Source organism: Coregonus clupeaformis, chromosome 10 (genome assembly GCF_020615455.1).
Source record: "Coregonus clupeaformis isolate EN_2021a chromosome 10, ASM2061545v1, whole genome shotgun sequence".
Taxonomy (NCBI): Eukaryota; Metazoa; Chordata; class Actinopteri; order Salmoniformes; family Salmonidae; genus Coregonus; species Coregonus clupeaformis.
In genome coordinates, this window is record NC_059201.1 from 22,645,149 (window position 1) to 22,652,894 (window position 7,746).

At 40.0% G+C, this 7,746-nt stretch overlaps 1 pseudogene; it reads right to left on the minus strand.

Moving 5' to 3' along the window:
- Nucleotides 1–486: 486 nt before the first annotated feature.
- On the minus strand, nt 487–2,035 carry LOC121574632 (annotated as a pseudogene).
- Between the last annotated feature and the right edge of the window lie 5,711 nt (nt 2,036–7,746).

The window sequence follows — 7,746 nt, forward strand, 5'->3', positions numbered from 1 at the left end:
GGAGGAAGTCATGACAGACAAAGAGTAATATTGCCGCTTTTTTCTCGTTGTTCAAACAAAGGTCTTTTAAGAGAGTGTGAGCCACCGATGTTCGCTTCGCCTAGCCGAATTCTGCTAGGAGCAAACTGAACCTACCTAGTATGCAGGCGCCTTTACTGTATTTGCTTCTAAAAATTGATAATCATAAATTGATAGTACATTCAGAGGTATTAGTGATACATGTCTCGTACCTCTAAACGCTCATCTAAATTCATTCACACAGAATATGACTTAAATATTGGACAATCTTGATGACATAAACCATTGTATCTGTCTTTCCTAGGATCTAATATTTTAGGATGTCAAATGACCTGTACTTAGACTCTAATGCAAAGTATAGGATTTTAATAAACCATAAACAATCAGACACATTTCATGATTGTTTTTATTTTCATATAGAGAATAAGTTTCTTAACTAGTAATTGTTAAGAACTTAAACTTTGTGACTAAACATCGCTACAATTGCTAGGAAACAGCTTCAAGACACACAGGCACTCATCATAGAGTGTGGGTTATATGAAATATTCATAGAAGAAACATGGACAAATGCAGCTTTAAAAACAAAGCAGACATCGGTTATATATCTCAATATATGTAATACAAACAGACACAAATTGGTATTGCATCACAAAAACAGGCGTGGATATCCAGCAAATCAATTAAAGATTTTTAAGTCATAAACAATAATATATTTCCTGAAATTCCTTCACAGAAGGATATTGTTGCATAATTCAATAATGTAAACATTCTTTGCTATCTCACCCAATGTGGGTAATAAATACATTATAATGAACAGTCAAGAATATAAACCTTTCTTAGCAGATGGAGGAATTTCCTCTTACATAATAAGAATAACTTTACATGATACTCATATTGAATGAAAAGTGATGATAATATCAATATGAACTTTCATTAGGAAGGCTTTTTCACATATTCATGAAAAAATTATAAACACAATCAAATCAGAACTTTGACATTTTTTGCACAAGCAGAAGATTATGTCTCTTCCTATTCTCATTACTGTCCATTAATTTCAGACCAATATGGTCCATTGTGTTTGTCTGAGAGTGGAGCTTAAGTCTGCAGGACTCTTGTCTTTGCTGATACTGTGCTGGGTTGGGGAGCTGAGCTGAGGCAGGTCACTCTCCCTCCGGTTCTTATCAGAGGATGGCTGCAGGCTCTGGAAGTGGCTCAGCAGTCTTTTTTGGGACTCTGTCTTCACATACTTGGACAGGAAGTGCACAATCTCTTGGACACACCTGGAGTAACCCTGATTGACAGGTGCTGAGCAGGAGGACGAACTCACTGGTTGATACTGTTGCTGTCCTCTCAGGAAGCAAACTGTCAACTCCAGGATGTCAGCTTTCTCCAGCTTCAGGCTGCTGATTGAGGATCTCTGGACCCAGGAAAGACTTGAGCTGCTCAATGCTGCCGTTGATACGATCTCTGTGTAATTTCACCACTGGCTTCTTAGCTGCAAGAAGAGGAGAGTCATTAATAACATTATTCTGATATATGACATTAATGAAACACATAAACAATCAGTCAAATTAAATTCATATCCTTGAATTTGAATCTCAATTTACCTTGTTGGTTAGAGTCAGGTGCTCCTTAGAGTAGATCATTGTTGAAGTGATTTAAGATGCCATGGCTGGATCTCTGTGCTGTAGAGGTCTTTGTGTAGAGAGAATCTGATTTCTACTGGCTTCATCTCTCTTCAATATAGTACCAAATCTTCATATGAATGTGTGGGTCTTGGGCTCTCACAGTCTGTAGCCAATGGGTGAGCTTGGGAGGACAATGAGGAATGTGGAGCTGCCACATGCTCAGTGTTCTTATTGCTGGGGGACAATGGTCATGTCTCAGGGCAACAGGTGGAGGGGTGGGGGGTGATGGAGAGTGACTCACAGAGCACTGTGTGAATCTGGGAAAGTGGTGACCCCCAGATCTGCTGCCGGATGTTGGGATCAATTACATTGACAGAGCACACACTCATCATCACAATTTACATGTGTGAGATTGACTCAAATAGTTTCCAATAAAACATAGTGTTTCCTAATAATTTTGGATTGTTGAATAGTAGATACATATAACTGCTCTGACATAGTACAAATTCAATCCAATGTAAAGCACTTTGAATGGGTTCAAATACCTGCTCGTATTGCCTAATTAATCTAATTTAATAACTCAATATATCCGATTTCTTGATTTCCCCTATTATAACTGCCAAAACATTAAACATATTTTAGATGTTTAGCTGTTCAGATGATTCAGAGAATATTCCTTTTCTTTTTCAATAATTGTACTGCTTTATAAACGTATCTATCATGTCTAAAACATAACCTCAGTTTTCAGGCTTCCTGAAATGTGCCTATTCCTCCACTGAGACTCAAAGGTGCTAGTGGGACTGATGATGCTAATGACACTGTACTGTTACTCTGCTCTCCAGAGCTTTCCCACACTTTTCCCATTGAGAGAGCTTCAAATAAACAATAGAAGTGTGCCTTGTTAAATGCTTATTCATCTCTACACAAGCAGTTCCCAATAAGCCCTTGGGAATAAAGCTCATGAGTACAATATTTCTCAATGAAGAAATAGACTAACACAAACATTTTTACTAGAGGTGAATGTTGTTGGAACAAGGGTCACATTCACCACGGCATTCAAAACAGTGGCGGCAATCTAATTTACAACTAATACAGTGTACAGTGGAAAGGTTTCGTTTTTGCTTTTACAGGGACAGTACACATTAATCAACATTACTGGAAAAGTGCCAGTTTTCATCAGCTGGCTAATTTTCATCATATAATTTGGAATGTAACTATGAAACAGTGACAAGAAATGTTTACAAATCACTAATCTAAGTGATTTAAAAAATAAAGTATTTGCATGCTCACTGTCAAAGGATAAATTAAGTGAGCCATCTAAGAAATTCAATATAAAAAAGGCTATTGAGGATAACAATCGATGGCTGAAAGAGCATTGAGGAATGTATTTGGAATGTGTTGGGAACACCAGCATTTCCATTCAAACCCCTCCTCCTAGTGTCTCAGGGCTCAGCAGGCTGCATACAGAAGTTGGAGAAGCAGTGTGTCCCTGTGGCTTCCAGCTCCCGAGAAAGGAGGGTGTGTGACTGAGGCATGGAGCCAGCATGGAGCCAGCTGTGCTGTGGAGCTCAGAGGAGGTAAGGGAAACCATATGTTTTATGGACAAAAATGAATGGCAACTTATTGCCATTGGACAAACCATATACACAAAAGCAAGTAGCACCAATTTGGACGGCAGATCTTCCAAAACACATGGCATATGGCATATGCCTAATGGATGTGTAATGAACCAATAATCCTATAGATGGCGCGTATGCTCTACTATCAGAAACCACATGCCAACTTGACAGCATGTCACAACTCAAGGGTGAAATGACACATTTCAAAACCATCACATAAAGTACATTTGAAACTGTTTTTTGAAATGTTTCGAATTGTTTGTCAATTATCCATTACTAAAGAGACATATGGATATATTTTTTTCATGCAATTTTGTCCATAAGTTTCTTTTTTTAAATACAGTTGCAAACACACACAAAAAAATGTTTTTGCTTTGTCATTATGGGGTATTGTGTGTAGATTGATGTGGGGGGGAAAAAACAATTTAATCCATTTTAGAATAAGGCTGTAATGTAACACAATGTGGAAAAAGTCAAGGGGTCTGAATACTTTCCGAATGCACTGTATCAGTATGTTAAGTCCCGAATCAGCCTAGAAGGTTTATTTGACATGTTTGATCATAGGAAGTCAGAATTTTCATTTCAAAGTAGTGAATCAACGTTCCGACTGAACTGCTATGTTCTAGCACTGCGATATCGCCTAACCAATTCAGAATGTTTCAACCTGTCCTTTACGTGACTGGAAATCCCTATTAAAATATATTGACAATGGACACTATCCAATGCAGTATAACATGTTGTCACAGGCAATACATTGTATGTGTAATGGACACTTTCGATTAGCAATATATTACAAAGGGCATTTACCATCACGAATTGAACATGCTGTTACATTGCTGAAACGCCCAATTTTTGGGACTTGTTGAACTCGGGACAGACTAGCAGAGCTAGTTGTTTCTTTCCTTTGGTCGTTGGTGTTGATTTCAGCCTGTCAATTTGGTAATGGTAAATCACTGCTTAAATATATTGGAAACGGACAGTGTACATTAGACATATGCCCATCTTAATCTTTTATTTTTATTGGCCAGTCTGAGATATGGCTTTTTCTTTGCAACTCTGCCTAGAAGGTCAGCATCCCGGAGTCGCCTCTTCACTGTTGACGTTGAGACTGGTGTTTTGCGGGTACTATTTAATGAAGCTGCCAGTTGAGGACCTGTGAGGCGTCTGTTTCTCAAACTAGACACTCTAATGTATTTGTCCTCTTGCTCAGTTGTGCACCGGGGCCTCCCACTCCTCTTTCTATTCTGGTTAGAGCCAGTTTGCGCTGTTCTGTGAAGGGAGTAGTACACAGCGTTGTACGAGATCTTCAGTTTCTTGGCAATTTCTCGCATGGAATAGCCTTCATTTCTCAGAACAAGAATAGACGGACGAGTTTCAGAAGAAAGTTATTTGTTTCTGGCCATTTTGATCCTGTAATCGAACCCACAATTGCTGATGCTCCAGATACTCAGCTAGTCTCAAGAAGGCCAGTTTTATTGCTTCTTTAATAAGCACAACAGTTTTCAGCTGTGCTAAGATAATTGCAGAAGGGTTTTCTAATGATCAATTAGCCTTTTAAAATGATAAACTTGGATTAGCAAACACAACGTGCCATTGGAACACAGGACTGATGGTTGCTGATAATGGGCCTCTGTACGCCTATTTACAGTCGTGGTAAAAAGTTTTGAGAATGACACAAATACTAATTTTCACAAAGTCTGCTGCTCAGTTTTGATGATGGCAATGTGCATATACTCCAGGATGTCATGAAGAGTCCCCAGTAGCTCAGTTGGTAGAGCATTGCGCTTGCAACGCCAGGGTTGTGTATTCGTTTCCCATGGGGGGCCAGTATGAAAAATGTATGCTGCTCTGGATAAGAGCGTCTGCTAAATGACTCAAATCTAAATGTAAAGAGTGATCAGATGAATTGCAATTAATTGCAAAGTCCCTCTTTGCCATGAAAATGAACTTAATCCCCAAAAAACATTTCCACTGCATTTCAGCCCTGCCACAAAAGGACCAGCTGCCATCATGTCAGTGATTCTCTCGTTAACACAGGTGAGAGTGTTGACAAGGCTGGAGATCACTCTGTCATGCTGATTGAGTTAGAATAACAGACTGGAAGTTTTAAAAGGAGGGTGGTGCTTGAAATCATTGTTCTTCCTCTGTTAACCATGTTTACCTGCAAGGAAACGTGCCGTCATCATTGCTTTGCACAAAGAGGGCTTCACAGGCAAGGATATTGCTGCTAGTAAGATTGCACCTAAATCAACCATTTATCGGATCATCAAGAACTTCAAGGAGAGAGGTTCAATTGTTGTGAAGAAGGCGTCAGGGCGCCCAAAAAAGTCCAGCAAGCACCAGGACCATCTCCTAAAGTTGATTCAGCTGCAGGATCGGGGCACCACCAGTGCAGAGCTTGCTCAGGAATGGCAGCAGGCAGGTGTGAGTGCATCTGCACGCACAGTGAGGCGAAGACTTTTGGAGGATGGCCTGGTGTCAAGAAGGGCAGCAAAGAAGCCACTTCTCTCCAGGAAAAACATCAGGGACAGACTGATATTCTGCAAAAGGTACAGGGATTGGACTGCTGAGGACTTGGGTAAAGTCATTTTCTCTGATGAATTGCAGTATAACATGTTGACACTGGCAATATATTATATGTGTAATGGACACTGTCCATTAGCAATATATTACAATGGGAATTTACCGTCACAAATTGGACATGCTGCTACATTGCTGAAAGGCCCGATTGTCTGGCTTGTTGAACTCGGGACGGCCTAGCAGTGATAGTGGTTCCTCTCTCTCGCTCCTTGGTGTTGATTTCAGCCTGTCAATTTGGTGATAGTAAATCACTGCTTAAATATACTGGACATATGATATACAGTTGAAGTCGGAAGTTTACATACACTTTGGTTGGAGTCATTAAAACTCGTTTTTCAACCACTCCACAAATTTCTTGTTAACAAACTATAGTTTTGGCAAGACGGTTAGGACATCTACTTTGTGCATGACACAAGTAATTTTTCCAACAATTGTTTACAGACAGGTTATTTCACTTATAATTCACTGTATCACAATTCCAGTGGGTCAGAAGTTTACATACACTAAGTTGACTGTGCCTTCAAACAGCTTGGAAATTTCCAGAAAATGATGTCATACCTTTAGAAGCTTCTGATAGGCTAATTGACATTATTTGAGTCAATTGGAGGTGTACCTGTGGATGTATTTCAAGGCCTACCTTCAAACGCAGTGCCTCTTTGCTTGACATCATGGCAAAATCAAAAGAAATCAGCCAAGACCTCAGAAGAAAAAGATTGTATACCTCCACAAGTCTGGTTCATCCTTGGGCGCAATTTCCAAACGCCTGAAGGTACCACGTTCATTTGTACAAACAATAGTACGCAAGTATAAACACCATGGGACCACGCAGCCGTCATACCGCTCAGGAAGGAGACGGGTGCTGTCTCCTAGAGATGAACGTACTTTGGTGTGAAAAGTGCAAATCAATCCCAGAACAACAGCAAAGGACCTTGTGAAGATGCTGGAGGAAACAGGTACAAAAGTATCTATATCCACAATAAAACGAGTCCTATATCGACATAACCTGAAAGGCAAGGAAGAAACCACTGCTCCAAAACCGCCATAAAAAAGCCAGGCTAACGTTTGCAACTGCACATGGGGACAAAGATCGTACTTTTTGGTCTGATGAAACAAAAATAGAACTGTTTGGCCATAATGACCATCGTTATGTTTAGAGGAAAAAGGGGTCGGCTTGCAAGCCGAAGAACACCATCCCAACCGTGAAGCACGGGGGTGGCAGCATCATGCTGTGGGGGTGCTTTGCTGCAGGAGGGACTGGTGCACTTCACAAAATAGATGGCATCATGAGGAAGGAAAATTTTGTGGATATATTGAAGCAACATCTCAAGACATCAGTCAGGAAGTTAAAGCTTGGTCGCAAATGGGTCTTCCAAATGGACAATGACCCCAAGCATACTTCCAAAGTTGTGGAAAAATGGCTTAAGGATAAGAAAATCAAGGTATTGGAGTGGCCATCACAAAGCCCTGACCTCAGTCCTATAGAACATTTGTGGGCAGAACTGAAAAAGCGTGTGCGAGCAAGGAGGCCTACAAACCTGACTCAGTTACACCAGCTCTGTCAGGAGGACTGGGCCAACATTCACCCAACTTATTGTGGGAAGCTTGTGGAAGGCTACCCAAAACGTTTGACCCAAGTTAAACAATTTAAAGGCAATGCTACCAAATACTAATTGAGTGTATGTAAACTTCTGACCCACTGGGAATGTGATGAAAGAAATAAAAGCTGAAATAAATCATTCTCTCTACTATTATTCTGACATTTTACATTCTTAAAATAAAGTGGTGATCCTAACTGACCTAAGACAGGGAATTTTTACTAGGATTAAATGTCAGTATTTGTGAAAAACTGAGTTTAAATATGTTTGGCTAAAGTGTACAGTTGAAGTCGGAAGTTTACATAC